The sequence below is a fragment of the Rana temporaria genome, chromosome 11 (genome assembly GCF_905171775.1).
Source record: "Rana temporaria chromosome 11, aRanTem1.1, whole genome shotgun sequence".
Classification (NCBI taxonomy): Eukaryota; Metazoa; Chordata; class Amphibia; order Anura; family Ranidae; genus Rana; species Rana temporaria.
Genome location: NC_053499.1, coordinates 89,873,892 through 89,896,951, shown reverse-complemented (window position 1 = coordinate 89,896,951; position 23,060 = coordinate 89,873,892). Strand labels below are relative to the sequence as shown.

Here is a 23,060-nt window from a genome sequence, read left to right as displayed (position 1 = left end):
AAGCAAATTTGTCAAGCCCTGACTTAAGCTCCACAAGTCCAGCCTATGTGTGTGATTATATGTCAGTATTACATTGTATATGCCTGTAAGTTACGGTCGTTCAGGTGTTTTTTTGAAACCATTGATGCCCCCCCACTAAAACCACCACCTGTGGAAGGGAATTCCACATCCTTGCTCTTACAGTAAAGAACCCTCTACACAGTTTAAGGTTAAACCTATGTTCATCTAATTTTAATGAGTGGCCACGTGTCTTATTAAACTCCCTTCTGCAAAAAAGTCATATCCCCTCTGAAGCGTCTCTTCTCCAGGGAGAATAAGTTCAGTGCTTGCAACTTTTATTTATAACTAATATACTCCTGACCCTTTATTAGCTTTGTTGTTCTTTGTACTCCATTTCCAGTACATCCTTCCTGAGGACTGGTGCCCAGAACTGGACAGCATACTTCAGGTAAGGTCAGACCAAAGTCTTGTAGAGTGGGAGAATTATTGCTTTATACCTGGAGTTAATCCCCTTTTCTCTTATCGTCCATGGACGGACACAGCTCCTTAAATCTTGACAAGTGGGTTATGTTCCCTGTTTACAGGAGAGGACTAGGCAGAAACATGTTAAATAGTTAAATACATGTTACATTAACAGAGTTGAACAGCCCCGCCCAGGGGGTGGTCGCTCCAAACATAACCCTCCTCACTGCAGCTTGCAGCCTCAGTTTCGTTCTGCCTAGCAAGGAGAAGGACGTATGGCTCCCTTTGGGCCCAGCGCCCTGAGGAGAAATTTTATTTTTATTTTATTTTACTTTTACTTGAAGAATCTTCTTTCAACTGTCGGCTGAGAGACAGGCTGGATAATATAGATCCTTGTAGTCTACTAAGTCCGACCAGCAAGCGTGGGCACACCTTTGCAAAGAGGCTTGGTCTGCCACGCCATACCCCATGACTCCTGAGGTGGCTGGTGAGCTTTGCTCCGAGGTCCACATATGACTGGGCTGTGGTGTTGTCTCACTCACAGTGGACCGGGCCGACAGCTACCTCCATTTCGGTTGTAGTTCTGTCAGGAATGCGTCAGCGAGTCCTCGCTTGGACGGGTAAGTACAGTACCTCCTGCTTCGTTGGGTTGGTACGGCTGGGCATTCCTGGGGTTCGGGGGTCCCTTCCCCTTCCCTGCTCCTTTCCCTTGCTGCATTGCTAACATTGCCGCTGTCAGGGGGGAGGGGGCCTTCCTGAGGGGACTGTGTTATCTGGCCTGTGTTTTGTCTTTTTTGTATTGGGCTTTCCTGTGAGGTAAAAAGCCCTGTGATGAGCACAGATGTTTATGATTATACTTCAACAGTCGCTGACTGATTGGTGACACCTGTAACGGTTTTGCTTTTTATGCTGTATCTGTGTCTTATCCTTGAATAAAACAGCCCTAGGAGGCTTTTCCTGTTTAAACACAGGTCCCTGCAAAAGTTACCTCACGGTTCTTTTCCTCACAGGCAGCGCTGGGCAGTCTCCTCCTGAGGGAGTCCCCTGGTTACCCCTGGTCAGCGCAGCAAGTGGGTGAGAGGCCCTGAATAGGGCTCTAGGACCTTTTGTCTATTTGTATGGACAGGTGTGCATATTAAAATACACACTATGTAAATATTGGAGTCAGTATCTGGGTCCTTCCCCACATGCTGGTGGTGGCAGCAGGTGTTAGCACTTGGGATTCCCACAGAGTTTTCATTGTTAGTCCTGGACACAGTTTGTGCCAGGGTGGGGTGGACTGCGGGCGGGCGGTAAAAGAGTGCCCCCTTCCCCCGTTATCCCCTGGGGAATGCTCTGTTATGAAGCCATGGACCAGGTACCTAGTTAAAAAAAAAAAAAAAGCAGAATAAGGCATTTATGGGTGCGCTTTGTACTGCTGCATAGTGCAGCTGGGTTTCCGCCGAGGGCTCGTTTTTTTTTTGGATCACACAAATCAGACCGCTGTGTAGGTTTTTTCCTTCTGTGCCCTTCTTTGATAATTTCTGAGATGCGGAATGAGAAAAGCCGCTGAGGGCTTTTGTAGTCCCTCACCGCCGGGCGGGAACCCCCGCTTTTATGGATCTGACTGATAGAAGATCCGAAGTACTGACCCGTTCCATGTTTACCATGCTGGGGTCTGGCTTGCGGCCTATTGTGGCCACTACACTGGGGTCTCAGTTGGTGCTGGCGCCATTTTTTGGGAGGTTTTTCAATTACATTGAAAACTCCCATTGGCGCCCATTTTGTCGTAGCCACGCTACGGCGCAGCTTCCATTTTCCTTTTTATCCATAAAGATTTTATTGAGAGAAAAGGAACAGCTTTACAGATAAAACAGCATCAGCAACATACATGACAAGTGAATACAAGAGGCGCTACAACGTGTAGCTACACATGAGATATAGGTACAAGCAGAATATCTATGACAAAATTCAAATAATCTTCACACAATCCATATGAACACTCTTATCTTCTTCATATCACCCATGGAGGATGTGTCTCCAAGTGGTAAAGAAGGAAGACATTAGGATGCTCGTGTTCAAGGGCCTCTGAATGCTTCCACAAATTCTACCTCATATCCAATTATGGCTCCTTGATCACATAATCAGGTCCTATATCTGTCATTAAGGTCTACTTATTACGAACAGGATGGGCAGGTGGGTCAGTCCAAAACCAACCCGCCCTCCCATCATTGATAGAAGAGGAAGAGGGAATAGAGAAGATAGAGGGGGATAGAGAGAGATGCAGAAGACGAGGGAAAGAGAGAGAGAAGAAGAGAAAGAGGAAGAAAAAAAAAAAAAGGGGGGGGGAGGTCCACTGCCCTCGCCGTCCACATCATATTGGAAGAAATACAGACTAGTGATGTCACAAACCAGTCACCAATCGGGCTTAAAGTCACCGGATTTCAATCAGCCCACGTGTCGCACCAGAGCTTGATAATCTGCTGTTTTTCGGAATTCGAACCACTCGCTCCAAACGTAAGTGAAGGTGGGAATTCTGTCTTGTGCAGTGTATATCAGCTCCTCTATCGCTGCCAAATGGTTAATGCGTGCCACCCATTCTTTTATCGTTGGTGGCACTGTGGCTCTCCAATGAACAGGAACACATAGTCTAGCTGCATTGATCATATGTATCGCCACCGAGTTACGATATCGTTTCCTGGAAATTTTGGAAAGATGAAGTAAGTACTGTGCTGGTGAGAACTCCAGGGGAAGTGCCGAGACCGCTGTCGTCACATCATGCACTTTTTGCCAATATGGCTGAATCAGCGGGCAGTCCCACCAGATGTGGAGGAAGGAGCCCAAGTCTTGTCCACACCTCCAGCACCTGTCAGGTACCGAGGGAGAGAACTTATGGACAACGTCCGGTGTCCTATACCACCGTGTCCTGATCTTGTATCCATTCTCCTGAATGTTCACACTCAGTGAACCTTTGAAGATAAACCAGTTGATCTTTTCCCAGGCCTTCGGCTCAATCGGTCTGTCTAACCGAGCTTCCCAGAAAGCCTTTTCTGTCTGCAGAGACCCAAAGGGTGCCTCGAACATGGACGCATACAGCATCAAGATCACATGTCTCTGAGGTGACGTACTAGAACAGAGCGATTCAAACACCGTAGGCGATTTGGTAAAGCTTCCCCTTACCCTTGGGTTATCAAGAAAGTGTTTCACCTGGAAATAGGCGAATAAGGGAAATTTTTTGGTACGGGATATCTTCTCAAGTTCTTTTATAGTCAGGAATCTATTCCCAGAAAAGAAGTGTTTGGCCAACATATCTGCATGTGGCCACTCGTCTGTCAGGTAGAGCCCATCTTGTCCCGGTATGAAGTCCGGGTTACCTCTAAGAGGGGTTAGTCTGCATTCCGTCTTTGATATTGAGTATGCCTGACAAGCCTTCGTGAAAGCCAGCAGAGTTGCCCCTATTAGTGGATGAGATTGGACGTTAGACGTCCAGTGTCTCTTGGAGGTCCAAGGTATTTTTCCGAGGTCAGCCCCGGCGATCCAATTTTCCAGCCGTACCCAGCCCTTGCAGCGTGTATGGGCCCGCCAGTCCACCACTCTCGCTAGATGTGTAGCCCAGTAGTATCTTTGCAGGTCCGGGAGACCAATACCCCCATCCACTTTTGGCAATACCAGTTTCGCCCAGCTTATTCTAGGTGCTTTGTATCCCCACACAAACTTTCTACATAGTCTTTTATATGTTGCAAAGAAGGAAGGAGGTAGGGAAATCGGAATTGTCTGTAGCTTATATAGCATTCTGGGAAGCACCGTCATTTTCAAGATAGCGGCTCGCCCGAACCAAGAGATTGTGGGGGAGTCCCACTTCCGTATATCCTGCTGTATGGCTTTCAACTCTGGCGAAAAGTTCTCATCAAACAAGTCTGAAAGTTTACCTGGGAGCCGAATGCCCAAGTAAGTAATGTCATCTGTTTTCCATCGAAAGGGAAAGTTCTCCTGGCAGTGGGTAACCAGCAATGAAGGAAGTGTAACATTCAATGCAAATGACTTGGAATAGTTAATCTTCAAGTATGAGATATAGCGGAATTGTTCAAAGACTTGTAACAGGTTTGGTATGGATATCAAGGGGGAAGAGAGGAAAAGCAAGATGTCATCGGCAAAGGCCGCTAGCTTAAATTCATTATGATGTACTTTAACCCCTACTACGTCAGGATGGGCCCGAATGCAACGGAGAAGTGGCTCCAGTGTGAGGATATACAGTATGGGGGAAAGGGGGCATCCTTGTCTGGTGCCATTATGGATGGAGAAGGCCTCTGACAGGTGACCATTGACCCGGACCCGAGCTCGAGGATTCGTGTACAGGGCTCCAACAAAACCCCTCAATCTGGTCCCAAGGCCCAGTGCTTCCAAGACCGAGTTCATGTAGTCCCAGGCCACCCGGTCAAAGGCCTTCTCCGCATCCAATGATAGAAAGAACCCTTCGCTTTTTGTAGAGGTGAGCCAATGATGTAAGTTGAGAGCCTTGATGGTGTTGTCCCTGGCCTCTCTGCCAGGGACGAAACCCACCTGAACAAGGCCCACCCACGTCGGAACATAAAGAGCTAGTCGCATCGCCAGGATTTTTGAGAAGATCTTCACATCTACATTTAAGAGCGAGATCGGCCTGTAACTAGCCACTTCTGAGGGGTCCTTGCCCTCTTTAGGGATTACCGCGATATATGCTTCCAGGAGGGTGTTGGAATTATGGGGAGAGCTGGCCAGCGAATTGAATGCCTTAAGGAACCCCGGCGCTAAAAGTTCAGAGAAGCATTTGTAATATTGCGCCGTTAGGCCATCCGGGCCTGGGCTCTTGCCCGGTTTGGTAGCTTTAAGAGCTTCTACAAATTCTTCTGACGTCAATGGCGACTCTAAAATTTGCTGATCCTCTACGGACACTGCCCGTGGGGAATATTTGTGCAAAAAGTCCTTTATCATTGCTTCCCTATTAACCGACGAGCCCACTCCTTCCTCCCTTGTCCTGATATTATATAATTTGCTATAATACTCTTGGAATTGACGAGCAATATCCTCCGTTTTAGTATGAATCCCACCCTGTTTATCTTTAACGTGATGGATAGTGGAAGCAAGGACACGTTTTTGCGTGAACTTCGCCAAAAGTCTTCCCGGCTTGTTCCCTTGCTCAAAGAACAATTTCTGCGATAACATCATGCGCTTGCGTGCCTTTTTATATAGTTCCTCACGCAAGAGTGCTCTTGTATCAGCTAGGTCGGCCGCTACCTTAACTGCCAAGGAGCCTTTGTGTTGCGCCTCCAGTCTAGCGATTTTATCCGTCAGCTCCTTGATAAGGGCCACATGTTCCCTTTTTCTCCTCGCCGCGATGGCCAACAGATGGCCTCTCACCACGCATTTATGTGCCTCCCATTGAGTCATGGGTGACACATCGGGCGTGTCATTAAGCTGGAAGTATTCTCCAATTGCCTGTTTAAGGGTAGCAACGTCTGTGACATCTGTAAGTAAGGAGGCATCTAGTCTCCAAACCTTTGTAAATGCTTCCTTCCGTGGAAACCGCAAAGTCAGCGTAACTGGATGATGGTCAGATAAGACCATGTTCTCAATTGTTGCGTCATACAGATATGAGAGATCATTTTGGGAAAGAAAAATATAGTCTAACCTTGAGTATCGTTGGTGTGGCGATGAAAAGAAAGTGTAATCCCTTCCTCTGGGATTCAAGGTGCGCCATGTATCATGGAGAGCCAGAGAGGCCAGGCCTAGTTTTGCTTGTCTTAAGGCTGAAAAAGGAAGGGACGAGGCTCCTGTAGAGGTATCGAGAGTTGGGTCTAGGGCCATGTTGAGATCCCCTCCAAGAATTAAGAGACCCGATTTAAATGAAGTAAGTTTTAAAAGCGTCTCCTTCAAGAAGGAGACCTGCTTGGAGTTAGGGCAATAAACATTAGCAAGCGTCATTGGCCTGTCTTTCCAGAACCCCTTAAGGAAGATGAATCTACCTTCTGGGTCAACCATCTGGTCAGTGAGGCGGAATGCGAGTGACTTTGCGAGCAAGATCGCTACCCCTTTCGTCTTAGAATCAGCACAGGTCGAATGGAACACCTCAGGGTATTTCTTTATCGTACATCACGGGACACAGAGTCTTAATCATTACTATCTGGGTTATATTCCACCATCAGGTGCTGGACACTGGTGTAATCAATTAGAACAGGAAGTTCCCTCCCTATATAACCCCTCCCATACTGGGAGCACCTCAGTTTTTTCACCAGTGTCTAAGGTGTTGGTCACGAATTAACATGTGCTCCAACATGAGGAGCTCCACTGGAGGGATCCATGCTGGATGTAAAAAGCCTCCATAAAATCCGGATCCGTCCAAGGTGCTTCATAGCCAAAGTGGACGGTACCCGGGCCTCGGTACGAAGAACGAGGTTTTGCCTATAATGCTTCTCTCTGAGAGCTGGACCCTGGGTTCCAGTACATTGGTCGATGTCAAAGACCAAATATTTTTTCTGTTGCCAGGGTGCTATATAGGTCCAGGGGAGAGGTGACCTGCTATGGACCCCAGTCCCTGAAGGTCTGAGACGAAGCCCGCGTTGAGGGGTGAAGGCTGGGCCTCTTGCTTTGCAATACCCTGCAGCGTGGAAAGGTAAGCGGAGGTACCTACGGGACTTGGTCCGACAGTGGGTTCTCCATTGGGGATTATGGGTCTCGCCTATTTTATGCTTCTATGCATGGGCAACTTAACCACAAAGTCTTTTGAGACAGGATGGCTCTGGCACCCATATACCTCCCCTAGTGGGTCCTAGTCCTCCGCTGAAGGGGCTATTGGGTCTTGCCTATAATGCATGTGTGCCTTGGCAAATAAACCACTATGTCTGTTGAGACAGGATGGCTGTAATACCCATAGATCTCCCATTCAGGAGGTTGGTACCCCTACATGAGTATGTCTTATCTGTTTTCCACGAAGGGCCCTAAGAGGACATGCCGGGTGTTTCGCTTGCCATGCTTTCCAGAAACGGAAGCTCAAGGTTAGCTGATCTAGGGTGCGGCTTACTGCCTCCGCTTCAGGCTCTGCCACGATGGGGGGGGTCCCTCGTAGTCTCTACGGCTCCTTGGGGGATCTCCCTCTCCCCCCGCCTCCACCATTCCCCTACGCGCGCGTGCGTGAGAGGGGCGCGCTTTGAAGGCGGGGGGACGATGTGGTTGCCGCTGGCGCACGTGCGCCGGCTCATGGTGCAGACGCAGGGCGGCCCCTTCAAAAGGCCCAGACGTCAGAGAAGCCAGGGGGACACAGTAGCTTGAGCACGTAAGCACCTTGTGGAAATTGGATACAGGTTCATTTAAGACACCTACTCGGCATCTAGCTGTGTTAGCAAGCATTATTTGCTAGACTAAGTTCAGCTGTTGATGCACCAGGGTTAACGTTCCTCTGCTTTTTGCTTAGGACACTTTTGTCTCCCCGTAAAAGAGGGTTCAGGGGTAGGAAGGGGTATCACCACCTAAATCTGGTGGCCCTTTTTTATCATGCTTGCATGATACTATCCTCCCCTGTAGAGACTTAAGATAGCTCACATAATTAGCTATCAGCCCTGTCAGGCGTGAGCCTCCCCCAACATTGCAGCACTCTGCATATGTTTTGTTGCATTGCATGTATAGGTCTATAAGAGGTTAACTGCTATATTCACAGCAGCCTCACAAGCAGAAAACAGGGTGTGTCCCTTTCCCTGCTCTAAATCCTCAAACAAGGGATTGAAAGACCTGAGGATGAAGGTTCACTGTCAGAGAACAGATAACAGGTGTTAATGAGGAGAAAACTATCAGAAGCCCCAAAAGCTCTGGTTGCAGCTGCAGTCTTTTCAGAGATCCAAGCTGCATATAACTTCACTTAGCCTAGACGGCCAGAGCCTCTGTCTCTTTAAAGTCCTCATCCTGGTGTTGGCTTCAGGCTAACCAAATGCACAACAGGGGGGGGTGCACATTTGCTGCTGTGCACATGGCTAACGTTGCAGGTTTGCGGAGACACACATCTGCAGAGCATAACTGCCTCTTTACAGTCCACATGTTTGCATGAAGTACATGAGTTTGGAATGTTCAAAATGCATGTGGGGTAAAAACCGGTAACAAAGCATGTTTTATTGTTGATCACATAAAGAGACATGTTATTTTGTTCGTATGATTTTATATGTTCACATAAGGGTGTTTAATCACAGCAAAGTGCCTAAAATTGCAATGCTTAAGTGCATAAAGATGCGGGATCTCACATGGTTACTTGATAACCCAGGTCCTTGATTACCCAAGGTTATTTAGGTCACACAGAGAGGCTTGTTTCCACAGGAATGCCTAAAATCGCATGAAAATGCTTAAGTGCATAAAGATGCGGGATCACACATGGTTACCTGATAAACCAGGTCCTTGATTACCCAAGGTTATTTAGGTCACACAGAGAGACTTGTTTCCATAGGCATGTCTAAAATCGCATGGAAATGCTTAAGGGCTTAAGGATGCGACATCACACATGGTTATCTGATAACCCGAGTCCTTGATTATCCAAGGATATTTGGTCGTACGGAGAGGCTTGTTTTATACAGGAGTGCCTGAAATCGCATAAAGATGCGGGATCACACATGGTTACCTGATAACCCGAATCCTTGATTACCCAAGGGTATTTGGTCACACAGAGAGGCGTGTTTCCACAGGAATGCCTAAAATCGCATAAAGATGCTGGAGTGCATAGAAATGCGGAATCACACAGGTTTACCTGACAAACCACAATCCTTGATTACCCAAGGATATTTGGTCACACAGAGAGGCCTTTTTCCACAAAAAGGTCTGAAATCGCATAAAGATGCTGGAGTGCATAAAGATGCGGGTTCACACATGGTTATCTGATCACCCGAGTCCTGGATTACTCAGGCATATTTGGTCACACAGAGAGGTTGTGCCCGCAAAAATGCCAAAAATCGCATTAAAAGGCTTAATTGCAAAAAAAAAAAAAAAAAAAATTGCTGGATCGCACAGTGGTGCTCGATCATACAAGAATCCTTGGTCCCACAAGGGTACTTGTCCGCACAGGAGTGCTTAAGATGCATAGATGTTTGATTGCATGAAAATTTGCTGAATCGCATAAGAATGCATGTTTGCCTAGAGTTTGACTTAGGAGGCATTATAATTAGGTTTCCTTAATTATACAGGATTCCTTGGCCTTACATAGGCGCATACTTGCTTGCAGGATGCTTGTTCATAGCTCACATGCTATATGTATGCATGTATACAGCACGCCCCCTTTTTTGTGTGTTTGCGGAAAACATATTCTTATGAACTCACGCTTCTATAGAGGCATATGGCTTTAAAGGTTGCCACATGCACATAGGGGGAACTATTTGCATGTGTGTTTATTTACAAGGCTGCTAGGGCCCGCCTCTAGCAGGGCTAAAGGCCCAGAGTTTAGCAGTAATGTCATTCCGAGGCAAACCCGTGCTGACAGATCAGTCAGTAGCATGGCTGGGCCTAGGGGAGTCCAGCATGATTAATTATCTGGAACTCCTGGGTTGGGATCCCAGTCTAGAGGGAATATGCTGTCTTTATTCAAACACAGTTCCCTATGCTCAGTTTTATTCAAGGCTGATATAAACTTTGCTCTGTCGGCCTGGAACGAGTGGATCCTAACTTGGCATTATCCTAGGAGTCTTGTCCCAGGGATATGCTGGAATTTCAGTTTAGGGTTCTTAACTGAATGATTGGCAGAAGGGAATATCCTTCATACCCATTACCTGGGAGCAGGTTACGAGGACTGGCCTCTAGGGATAGAATCCAGGCCTTGAAGAGACCACGGCACAGGGAAGGTGGTCAAGCTCCTAGGGAGCCTTATCTGCTAGCTTTCTAGAGCTACGGATGGAGCATCAGGCTTAAGGACCTGAACGTTTAGGTTACAGGGTTGCTCTGTCTGAATACAATCTGACTATGCCTCTCTAGTGGTTTACTTTGGTTACCAGAGAAGAGCTTGTGCCTTGCCTATTGTCAATTGTCATTTCATGGAATGCTAGATTAGCAGGCGATTCGCTGGAGCCATCAACAATCGGGTCCGGGAGATTGGCCTCTACACCCCGACTTTTTTCTGACCAAATGTCACAGAAACGTTACCCTGCACATAAAGGGTGTTGACGTCCAGGTTCAACAAGAGATTGAACAACTTTGTGTCAAGGCCAAAGGATCCACCCGCATGCGGGACAGATTTTTTAGTGACCCTGGGGGCCCAGTTGTCGCTGGTTTATGTGTTATCTCCCCCCAGGGCCGCAACCTTCGTGGCTTCCATGCTACATCAGAAGAGAACGGAAGCTGGCTTAATTGCTCCAGCATAGCCCATACAACCTTACTGCGCAGGGACAGCAGAACTGATCGTAGAGGACCCAGGGTCCCTTACAGATTGTCCAGGCCTGCTTTGCAGGGTTACATCCTGTCTTGCATACATGTGTATTAATGGTCTGGCTGTTATAGCCTGCATTCTTGAGGATCGGGGCGTACAGAATCAGCGGCAGTTACCTTGATTCATACAGGACAGCTGGCCTCCAGGACCAGATATCCTAGGATATGGAAGGCCCATATTCCTGGTGTGGAATCCTTGGTAGTAGGTCCTAGGTAAAATTCTTACCTTTCTACATTGGAAAAGAGATGGAGCTGGCCTTAAGTTCCATCAAGGGTCCGATCTCGGCACACTGTTGATCTGGGCCGTTATACAAGGGGTGACGGGTATAAGTCCGCCAGTTAAGGCGCCCTTGTGCTCGGAGGATTGGATCCAGTATGCTGGCTTACAGAGTCAGCACCTTGGGCTGATGCACCATAAATATTTCCCTTTATCCTTCTAAAGAGGGAATTGGTGTTCTTGGTTGCGGCTGCCTCCACAAGAGAGTATTGGCAACTTTCTTTGTATAGAGCCATACTTAATTATTTGTACAAGAAGGGTGATGTTAAATACTCACCCAACCTTATTGGCTAGAAGGATCCAGTGTTCACTTGAATTAAGATATTCTTGCCTTCCTTTTCCTTTTTTTCAGGACCTTGATCCGCGGAAGGAGAGGTTATTGCTTTCTCTTAATAAAGATAAGAGCAGTTAAAGATCTATCTGAAGGCTTCAGATATAGAAACCTAACGTTTTGTTGCCAGAAAGCCCCTAGATGGGGCGGGTAGTGTTCAGATCGACTATTAAAATGGCTATGCGCTCTCTCGTTATAGTAAGAGAGGTCAAGACCTATCTGAAGCGGCTGCTCGGATACGGAAGACTGATGTTGGTGCGCTACCAGGAGGCCCCATCAAGGGGCAGGCAGCGTCTAAATCAACTATTGTCAAATGTTGATTCATCAGGTTATTATTCAGGCTTGTGGTTTATAGAGAGGGCTTCCCCCTGTTTCTTTTTGGGGTACACCCTACCAGGATAGTAAGCACTTCATGCGGGGTGCATTACCAAGCCTTTATGACTCAGATTTGCCAGACCTGCAACTTGGTCGTTTGTGCTTACGTTCACTAAATCCTATCAAGTGAACATAAGACGGCAGGAGGATGCAGCCTTTTTTTGTTGGCACAATATGCGGCAGGCAGCATTAGAATTCCTCGTGTCTGATGGCAGTCTGCATTGTTGGTGTCTCCCTCCCCTCAGTAAGCATTGCTTTAGGACATCCCAGATAGTAATGATTAAGACTCTGTGTCCCGTGATGTACGATAAAGAAAATAGGATTTTTATAACAGCTTACCTGTAAAATCCTTTTCTTGGAGTACATCACGGGACACGGAGTCCCCACCCCTCTTGTTTGGGGATATTGGGACACTTATTGCTTGGGACAAAAACTGAGGTGCTCCCAGTATGGGAGGGGTTATATAGGGAGGGAACTTCCTGTTCTAATTGATTACACCAGTGTCCAGCACCTAATGGTGGAATATAACCCAGATAGTAATGATTAAGACTCTGTGTCCCGTGATGTTCTCCAAGAAAAGGATTTTACAGGTAAGCTGTTATAAAAATCCTATTTTTTTGTTAGTGAGACGTTGAATGCTACCCGATTTGAAATGCGTCTCCTGGAAAAAGACGATTTGAGCCTTTTGTCTACGTGCTTCTGCAAGAAAACTTGAACGTTTCTCAGGGAGATTGAGGCCCTTGGCATTAACCAAGAGAACCTTGAGCGACAGAGGAGCTGAAGATTGCATTATGGAAGCCATATGTACTTAACAGATGATATGACACCTACTGTTTCCTATCATGGACGGAGAGGTCAGCAGGCCAGGAAGGATCAAAACACTCAAACAAACAGGAAAAAAAAATATATATATATATAAGAAAAGATCAGAAAAGGAAAGAAAGAAGGAAGAAGTGTGGTAAGCGACTCTGTAAGCCCTGCAGATGTTCCCAGTAATGAATGGGAGTCCCTACCTGTGTAAGATGTGAAGCACCAACACAGGTAATGTAAACTATATACCGGAGGAGGATGTAGTCTTGCTACTCCACCACTAAAGAGTCAAGGGGTAAGGGGAAGGGAAAGCCAGTAACCGTCAAAGGAGGACCTGCCTCCTTAAGGCGGAGAACAGGTCCAACACCAGGGAAGAAACCCACACATCTACCGCCCAGATACTCCTGGGGAGAAGTTTTGAGTTATGGGACAACCCCTAGCTAACGACCCGTTGAAATCCTATGTAGACCCGCCTACAGTGAGTCACCCCGCCTCCATCGAGAAGCACCCCTATTCTTCTGTGACATATCCAGCACCCAGGTAAAGGGAGAGGAATGATCCCTAATATAACTATCCATAACCTAAGGGACAGGATGTTTCTGCAATCTATGCCAGGAACCGTGAGGGAGCCAAGATCACTCAAACCATTTTCTAATAGCAACAATAGTAATAACAAACCCCATACCCAGAACCCCCCATCCCCCGAAGCCTCCAGTACCCAGACCACGGTGCAGCCCGCGAGTACTAGGCACTGGAAACTCACCAGGTTCATGGTGTCACCTTGAACTGAGACGGCGACCAGCTCTTCCTTCGAAGAGCAGAGCACTCGTCTGGTACACCTACACATTTAAAACACAACATTCTGAGCAAGGCAAAAAAGAGAGAAAAAAAAAAAAAAGTACATAACATCAACAAACACAAATGCAGGTCCAAATATTTTGTGGAAACATGGAACATAGTGGGCTGGGCCCAACATAGTATAAATACTCCACTTATCAACTTTGCACTCCCTCCCCCACCCTCCTGTACTATCCCCTACCCCTTCTAAGAGGGGGGAGGAGGGAGACCCCTCCAGGTGAGTACCCCTCTGCTGTGACATGGCCAGGGAGTGGATGGGGGAGGCTTTCGGCATAAGTTATTATCTCACAAGAACACAGGGGTCAATGAAGTAATGACTCTCTGGGGCCACAATTACTGTGGGTGCCACAAAATAAATAAAAATAAAAAAAAATTAAATAATAAAAAAAATAAATAAAGGGGGGGGGGGGAGGAGGAACAAACATGTGGACGGGGAGGTCGGTGGCTCAGCTACAGTCACCAGCCCAGCGTTGTTAGCCACAAGAACGGTGCTGGAGAAGCGGGCACACAGTCAATGTTCAGGAGCCAGTTTGCGGTTCAAAAGTTCTGTCGCGGGAGCACCGGCAGCTCCCATGGGTTCATCTGTACACGTGGCCCACATGTTGCCCCTAGCAACCTTAACAACGGAGTATCTGAGGCCTGCACACATAGGAGGAACAAGCTTCTCCTCCTAATAAGCATTCCCTGTACGGGCTAAGTTGTCAGTCCGCTTACTGGGACTTCAGGAGTTGACATGGAATCATTCGGGGAAGAACAACAAAAAACGCTCCCCTTTGGCCAAAAAAAAACTACCCAAGGGACTTGACTGCCAGGTATGAGAGTCACTCGACCTCGGGGGGGCATAACAAGTGCACATAATTCCTGACCCAGCTTGGGGGTACATAAAGGCTGTCATTGCGGATATGGACCGCTGCAGGTGTAGCAATAATATAAAAAAAATAATAATAATAAATGAATAGAACATAATGTTGAGGCCCCAGAGTCATAGTCAAACAAGAGAAGGTGTTATAAACAGCTCACCAAACCATTGGATCTACAGATAGCGGTCCATTCTGCGGCGAACAGACGAGGGTGAAGCCCGTGGACTTGCTTCCGTTTCCATGTCTCCACGATATCGTGATGGGGATTCGGTAGACGTTCTGCGGCGTCTCTGACGATGTCTTTGCGATTTTGGAGTATCATCGGGTTGTGTAGGGATCCAGGGGTCCGGTTGCATGAATGCACTGTACCAGTCTGGGACGTCCGGTATCGGGATGCCCAGGGTCTCGCAGAAAGGGCGCAGGTCAGCAGGTGTTCTCAGCTGTGCCGTCCGATTGCCGGCAGTTGCCTGGAGGCAGAAGGGAAACTTCCATTTATAGATGATGTGCCTGTCACGCAGAACCTGCAAGAGGGGGTGCAGGTCTCTCCTGTGCTGTAAGGTAATTGCGGATAGGTCTTGGAACAGCTGTATGCGCGCACCATCATGTTCCAGCCGATCGTGGTGGCGTGCCAAACGTAGTATGTCCTCTTTCTGTGTAAAATTAACCAGACAACATACCACGTCTCTGGGGGGGGTCAGTGTCTCTGCCTCTCGGTCTAAGGGCTCTGTGGCATCTCTCCAGCTCCACAGGGGCACCAGGTGGTCGTCCCAGGAGGGTATTGAAGATGGCCCAAACCACAGGTTGTAATTGGGGTCCCTCCACCGTTTCTGGGATACCCCTCACCCGCAAGTTCCGCCTGCGACCCCTGTTGTCCAGGTCTTCCATATGTCTGTGCATGTCAATTAAATGCTGGCCATGTACACTGACGACTTTCTGTACCTGCTGTATGGCCGTTCCGTGAGTAATGGCGGCGGCCTACACGTGTTCCAGACGTGAGGCTACTGCCCTTATTTCCACCTTAAGTTCGGTCACTGCAGCAAACAGGGAGTTTTTAATGTCCTGTGCTACGAGCTGGAGATCTGACATGCACAGCGGGGGAGCGATGAGCTGAGCAGGCTGACCCGACGTGCTGTTGGATGCCGCGTTGCTGACGGCAGCGGCGTAGCTCACCTCAGGCAAGTCCGAGGCTAGCGATGCGGCCTGTGTGTCCACGTGTTGCGTCCGGAACATCGCGGGTATGTTACGGCTGAGCTGCGTGGCCGGGTCCTGTTGTGACCGGGTGGTCGAGGAGCTCCTCCCGGTCATCTCTGGCAGTAAATGGGGGGGATTGTCCCGCTAATGAAAGGCAGAATAGGAGCACTAGGCGGCGGAGCTCACGGATCACGCTGCCATCTTCCTCCGGTGCTAGGCCACGCCCCAGCTTCCATTTTCCTGTGGCCGCGTTCTGAACGCTCGGCGGCCATCTTGGAGTAGTCCTGACCCCTAGTGCTGTATACAACTCACAGAGTGAGCATTTTGGACCAGACAGTGGAGGAGCACCGACTCTCTCCTGAGGTTATTGGGCTAGCGGACCAGCTGGTCCAGGGCCTCATATAGGTCTGTGATGCTTCATTGAATGCTGCGCCCTTGTTATCCAGGGCGTCTGTTTCAGAATGGTTTTATGCACACGGTGGTGTAGTGCTTAACTCCATTACTTGGCAGCAAGAGAGTCATTGGTTCGAATCCGGACACTGATGCCAATCTGCCTGGAGCTTGCATTGTCGCTCCCTGTGTCTGCGTGGGTTTCCTCCTGGTACTCCGGTTTCCTCCAAAGACGTGTGCATACACCTACATAATATACATACACACTATGTGTGTGTATTATTTAGGGGCAACCCTCCCAGGCCGTCAAAGGCCCAGCTGGGGGACTAATCCGTCCCTGGGTGCGTAAGCCGATCACGCCGGCACCCAAATCCTGCCAATGTATGTAGCCTTCCCTTCCTGTCTCTAGGTGGGAGGGGCGGCTTGCAGGTTCACAAGTCGGTGAAACCTCCCTGCTCTCCGACCAGTGGGTCTGCGAGGTGGTCTCTTCGGAGTACTAGATAGGGTTTCCTCCTATCCACAGAACAAAGTTCTTTCCTCGTGTCTTCCTCTCCCGGCCCGTCGGTCTGCCTTGGGCAGTGTGGGATTTGCTAAGCTGCGGGGTAATTTTACCTTTCCTGCAGGACGAGAGTTTTGGGGTTTTCTGCCCTAAATACCTTTGTGAACGTCGAGTAGTTCCGCATGGAATCCATTTGTTCGGTGGTAGCTGCGCTTCATCCGGGGGATGTCCTGACGTCCTCGGACATCAGGGACGCATACATGCATGTCCCGTTTTGAACATGTCAGTGTTTTTTTCTGTGCTTCGTGATGAGAGAAGGGTCTCTGTCAGCCTGTTGCCCTCTTTTTTGATCTGGCGTCAGCACCATGGGTTTTCAGCTAGGAGCTTGCACTTATCCTAACTTTGTTGGGACAGCGAGGCTTTGCCTCATTGGCTACTTGGACAACTTTCTTCTGAGAGCAGCTTCTGTCTCTGACCTAGTGGATGGGTTATTCCCATTCAGACCCTCCGAAGATTCGGGTGGATGTTAAACGTTTAGGCCAGAAAGTGTAGCTCAGTGGCAGCAAGCCTGCCCTCCATGTGTGCGACCCAGGGTTCAAATCCTGGGCATGCTAGGTTCCGACTCAGCGTTGGAGTATCTAGTGTTGATCCAGACTTGGTGGCAAAGGACCTTCTTCCCCTGGAGAAATTGCAGACTCTTCAGTCTGCGGTGAAGGTATTGGCATCACGCAGTCGGTTTTCTCTCCAGGCGCCTGCTGGTTTGGGGCCTGTGGGTAGCCTCCTTCAAGGCGGTACTGTATGCCCAGTTCCACACCCTGGTTTTCCAGGGGAAATACTGTCCAGGTGGTAAAAATCTCTTGTCTCTGAAATCATTAAATTCCTGTGCACCACCTAGTCAGAGTCTCTCTGAGTTGGTGACAGAGATCCCCGACTCTTCGGTCCAGGAAGTTGTTTCTTCCTTCCAGTGGTCGGTGTTTACGACGGATGCCAGCTCACGGGTTGTGAACCTGGGGGGTTCACAAAACTGGGGGGTCCAGTCGGCCCTTAGAATACCAGGTGCTGTCTACTGTTCATTCTCCTATTATTTTAGGCGATCAGGCTATGCTTCTCCTTGTGGTCAACCGATCTGGTTTCAGCCGGACAACGCCACGGCCGTGGCTTCGGTCTACCATCAGGTATGCCGGCAGGCGGACTACTGGAGTCGCCAGATGCTGGACCAGGGCGACTGGTCTTTGTGCTTGGGTGTTTTGGCTCCCTTGCAGTAGGTGAGCCTCACAGGGCATGGATCTCCTGGCTGCTCGTCTCCGCCGCAAGGGTGTCAAAGTTAGTGGCCAGGTCTAGTGATCTGGTACAGACCCATCAGTCGCGCTGGTGGCCCTGTTTTGTCTGTATCGGTGATTTTTTGCCATTCCTCCATGGTAGATGTTTCCTCGGCCGCTCCACAGAGTGGAGGCTGAGGAGATCCCGATGATTCTAATCGCTCCAGATTGACCTTGGCGTCCTTGGTATGCTGATATCGGGCGCCTGGTAGCGAAGGCACCCTGGCGGTTGCCAGGGCAGGAGGTTCCTCTGTCTCAAGGTCCCATACTTCCACCTGTTGTACAGTCACTGACTTGCTCAACATGGTTATTGGAAGCCAGACTTTAGGTGACCGGGGTCTGTCTGACTCGGTCATCTCAACAGGGCACCGTAGTCTTCTTCCGGAGGATCTACCGTCGCACCTCTCTTGGTACGAAGGGATGGAGTGACATCCAGGGTCCTGCTGTTTTTTAAAGCTTGGAGTGGATCTAAAAATTGCTTAAAGCACCGTTTGGGGGCAGATTTCAGCCTTGGCTGTGTTCTTTTAGTGGCCTTTTTGCGGCCCGTTCCCTGGTGGGTCCCCTTTTTTTGTGTGCAGGGGGTTTGTCATATACTTTCCCCTTTTGGCCTATCTCTTCCCCCATGAGTTTTGACTCTGGTGCTCTCGGTTCTTCAGGAACCTTCCTTTTGGAAACATCAGAGAGATTTTCTCTTGACACTATCTCAGAAGGTGGCCCCTTTAGTGGCCTTTACCTCTGTTAGAGGGGTTTCTGAGTAGGCGGTCTTGTCTTGCAAGCCGCCATGCTTGATCCTCCATAAGGATTAGGTGATGGTGCGCCCGCGACCTTCCCTTCTTCCGAAGGAGGTTTCGGCCTTTCATACTTTAGGTACGCGCTTTGCGGGTATACCAGCCTACTACGGCTCCGTTTTCAGAGCTTCTGACTCTCTTTTGTGTCGGTGTCTGGTCCACAAAAGGGCCTGGCGGTCTCATTGACCACCATTTCTCGGTGGATCAGGCAGGCCGTCATACAGGCCTATGCTCCTAAGGGGCGGCCCCCCTTTCCGGTCATGGCACTTTCGACCAGGGCAATTGGTGCTTCCTGTTTTTTTTTTCTGACATTATGCATCGGTCTCACAGGTGTGCGAGGCGGCAATTTGCTCGTCCGTTCACACTTTTTCCAGAATTTACATGGTTGCTGTGAGTGCATCTTATGATGTTTTTTTTTCATCCGCTAGTTTTTGCCGGCGGCTGTTTAAAGTTGCACCTCCTCTGTTGAGGAGCTCTGCTTGTTTTGGGGTGAAGTTAAAATTGGTTTTACTGATAGATTTCTCACCCCTCGTTTTTTGACACTGCTTGGGGACGTCCCACTTGTCAAGATTTAAGGAGCTGTGTCCGTCCATGGACGATAAGAGAAAATAGGATTTTTTGTACTCACCATAAAATCCTTTTCTCTGAAGTCCATGGACGGACACAGCTCCCACCCCTCCTTTTTAGGTTTGTACTGCTTGTTACGAACTGAGGCTGCAAGCTGCAGTGAGGAGGGTTATGTTTGGAGGGACCACCCCCTGGGCGGGGCTGTTCAACTCTGTTAATGTAACATGTATTTAACTATTTAACATGTTTCTGCCTAGTCCTCTCCTGTAAACAGGGAACATAACTCACTTGTCAAGATTTAAGGAGCTGTGTCCGTCCATGGACTTCAGAGAAAAGGATTTGTTTTTATCATCAAAGGTTTATTAAAGCCAAAGATAGCATTACAAATTTCGTATTGAACAAATTATTCAGTTGCGTAAATAATGTAAATGAGATGAAAATACAGTATTCAATCTAGTTGGCATAAGAGCATTAACTTGTTCAAGGTCTCAACATAAGACGTTGTGGTCGTACTCAGTCCTGTATCCGCGGTAGCACTGAACAGCCACCTGGACGAGGGCGGATTCAAATTTGTATGCCAATAGTTCTATGAATTAATAAAGCATTGCATGAATCAAATTACTCTTAATGTAGTGGGGGATATGAGAGAAGGAAGAGGGATAAGAAAGAAATATAGGTCAGGTAAGGAGAGGTAGGGATTGTCACACCGATTGCAGATTGCTACGATTACTCAGAAGATTCGATTGAAGGGATTTATCGCAGCAAACCATGTTAGTCTATGTTCTGTAGTGAACCAGAAGAATATCTGGCTGGTCCAGGTAACATCTCAAAGCGCTAAGGCTAGGTTGTATTCCGAGGAGGTCTTGAAAACAAACCACGGAGACCATGTTTCCCTATACTTTTCTGCATTGTCAGAATTCTGGGCTGAAGTGTCCTCCATGTGGCATGTGTCATCTACTTTTTTAAGCCATTCACGGATGGTGGGTGGCTTAGTGCTTTTCCAGAGGGCAGGGATCAAGGATTTGGCAGCGTTCAAGAGGTGCTTGGTGAGCGAATTTTTGTAACGTTTCATGGAGAAGCTTGTAATGTGAAGTAAACAACAGGCCGCATCCAGCCTAAGGCTAGTCTCCGTGATTTGTCTCACAACCCCTCTTACTTTGGACCAGTAATCGGAAATGCCCAGGCAGTCCCACCAAATGTGTTTAAGGGTACCCGTTTCAATCCCACACCTCCAGCACTTGTTTGAGGTCTGTGGGAACCATCTGTGTAGTTTATCTGGTGTGGCATACCAGTGAGTCAGTAATTTGTAAGACATCTCCTGTAATTTAGTGCTTATAGAGCATTTATGTGATAGGATACAAGCCTGTGTCCATTGCTTTTCAGTTATGTTTGTGTTTAATTCATTGGACCACAGTCGTCTAAACCGGTCGTCCGACGAGGTTAGCGATGTTTGTATCCATGCATAGCTGGTGGAGGTCGCTCTAAAAAACTGTGAGCCCATCTACACAAACCTGTTCGAGGTTGGTTAGTTCCCGTGAGAAAAAATGTTTCCCCTCTCCCGAAGTCGCGTAGTCCCTAATTTGAAAAAATGACAACCAGGATAGTGCCCGTAGTCCATTGTCGTGTTTAAGTGCTGTGAGGTTTTTGAACTTTCCGTTATGGAAACAGTCTGCCAGTAGAAGCGAGTTATTGGTCTTGGGTGAAAGCATGGAATCATTCTCCACTCCTGGGGGGAAGTCCGGGTTGTCCCTTAGTGGGGTAAGTGGGCTTAGTACGTCTGTCAGGTCAGTTTTGGAGGCTATCTCGTGGAATAGACGCAGGGTGGTGCCAGTTAATGGGTTTCTCTTGACAGAGTCAGGTTGGCACCACCACGGGATCCAGGGTGAGAACATCAGGGGGGTCCCAAACAGTGAGCTTTCCAGCCTAACCCAGTCTTTAGACCCGCCGTGGCAATGCCAATCTATCACCCTTGTGAGGTGAGATGCCAGGTAGTAATTGTAGAAGCTTGGGAGCCCCATACCGCCCCTGTCTTTCGGTCTTGTGAGTAGAGAAAACTTTATCCTAGTTTTTTTATGTTTCCCAAGGAATTGCACTAAAGCTGATTGTAATGATCTAAAAAACGCTTGGGGGATTCTGATTGGGAGGGCCCTGAGGAGGTAAAGCAATCGCGGGAGGATTACCATCTTCAAAATTGCCGCTCTCCCAAACCAAGAAAATAATCTGATATTCCAGGATTGCAGGTCTTTGCGTATATCCTTTAATAGCGTGGGAAAGTTCTGTTCAAAGACAGAAGTTAAGGTAGGTGTCAGCCAAACTCCCAAGTACTTAAGTGCCCCCGACACCCATTTAAAGGGGCAGTTGGTTCTAGTTTTTTTTGCTTCTGATTTGGAAAAATAGATTTTGAGGTTCGATATATAACCATAAGTGGAGAATTCTTTCATCAAATTAGGTATTGTGATATGGGGGCCCGTCAAGAAAAATATTAGGTCGTCCGCATAGGCAGCTATTTTGTATTTTGTGTTGGCTATTGTAAAACCCGCTATTGAAGAGAAAAGGATTTTACGGTGAGTACAAAAAATCCTATTTTTAGTGCATGCCAATATTCTGTTTGCTTTGTTAGCAGCAGCTTGGCATTGCATGCCATTGCTGAGCCTTTCATCTACTATGACCCCCATTGGTCCTTTTCAGTCCTAGATTCCCCCAGAGGTTCATCCCCTAGTGAGTAGATTGCATTAATATTTTTGCTACCTAAATGCATTATTTTACATTTTTCTACATTAAACCTCATTTGCCATGTACTTGCTCACCCCATGCATTTGTTCAGATCTTCTTGCTTGGTTTTCCACATTCCGCAGAGAAGTTATTGCCCTGCCTAGCTTGGTGTCATCCGCAAATACAGAGATTGAGCTGTTTACCCCATCCTCCAGGTCGTTTATGAACAAATTAAACAGGATTGGTCCCAGCACAGAACCCTGGGGGACCCCACTTCCCACCCCTGACCATTCAGAGTATTCCCCATTTATCGCCACCATCTAAAATCGCCCGTGTAGTCAGTTTTCAACACTGTGTAGAGAGTTTACCTGTGTTCATTGCTGGACATGAGCCCCATTAATCGGAGAAGAAGCCGTCAGGCTTGAGAAGCCAACAGACTTGAAAAGCCGAGGAGGGGGGAATTTGGAGGACACGGGAACATCAACGCCCAGGGCAGAGATGTTGTATTCTACAAGAGGAGAGATTGCAGATAACAGCCAGAGAAAGGTGAGGATTTCACTGCTTTTGTCACACTGCTTTCGGATTTTAGCTGGGAACATGCTACCATGGAAACAGAGGCACATGAAGAACGCGCTCGTTCTAGATAGCAGCCTGGGTGTGCACCTCTTTACCAGGCACACCCACATGTCTTTCAGAGAGAAGGAGTGGCTGGATTTTGGACATGTTTCCACCCCCTGAAAACTTCTGAACTGTGAATAAAACTTTAGAGGCTGATTCTGGACACTTCAAAAGACTATTCTGCAAAAACAAAAAGGCTGTGGTAAGTAAGAAATGCAATGCAGGTATGAGGGTAGCATGTACTACCTATTTTTGCATTCCCATACTTTTCCTTTAATTTGTTCTGCCAAGAAGATATCTTCTAGACAAGCAAGTTGGTCGCTGTTCTTTTCCAGTTTTCATTTTATTATCTTCTATCGACCTGAGTCAAGGAATGGTAAGGTTGATCACGGATGTTGACTATACCTCTCTTGGTCATCGTTGACATCTCACTAAGATTACTCATTTTATACCTGTTAAGGTGGTACTTTCTGCTGAACAAACTGCAAAGTTAATGGTTCGAGAAGTATTTAAACTACATAGAATTTATCATGATGTGGTGTCTGACAGAAGTACAGTTTCTCATTTAAACAATGGCCTCTTATATCTGAATTATTTGTCTT

General features: G+C 47.8%; 1 protein-coding gene across 2 annotated transcripts in view; it reads left to right on the top strand.

Annotated features, from left to right (window-relative positions):
- Positions 1-23,060, top strand: part of MEN1 (menin 1) — a 714,178-nt gene that overhangs the window by 310,372 nt on the left and 380,746 nt on the right. The window lies entirely within an intron of this gene.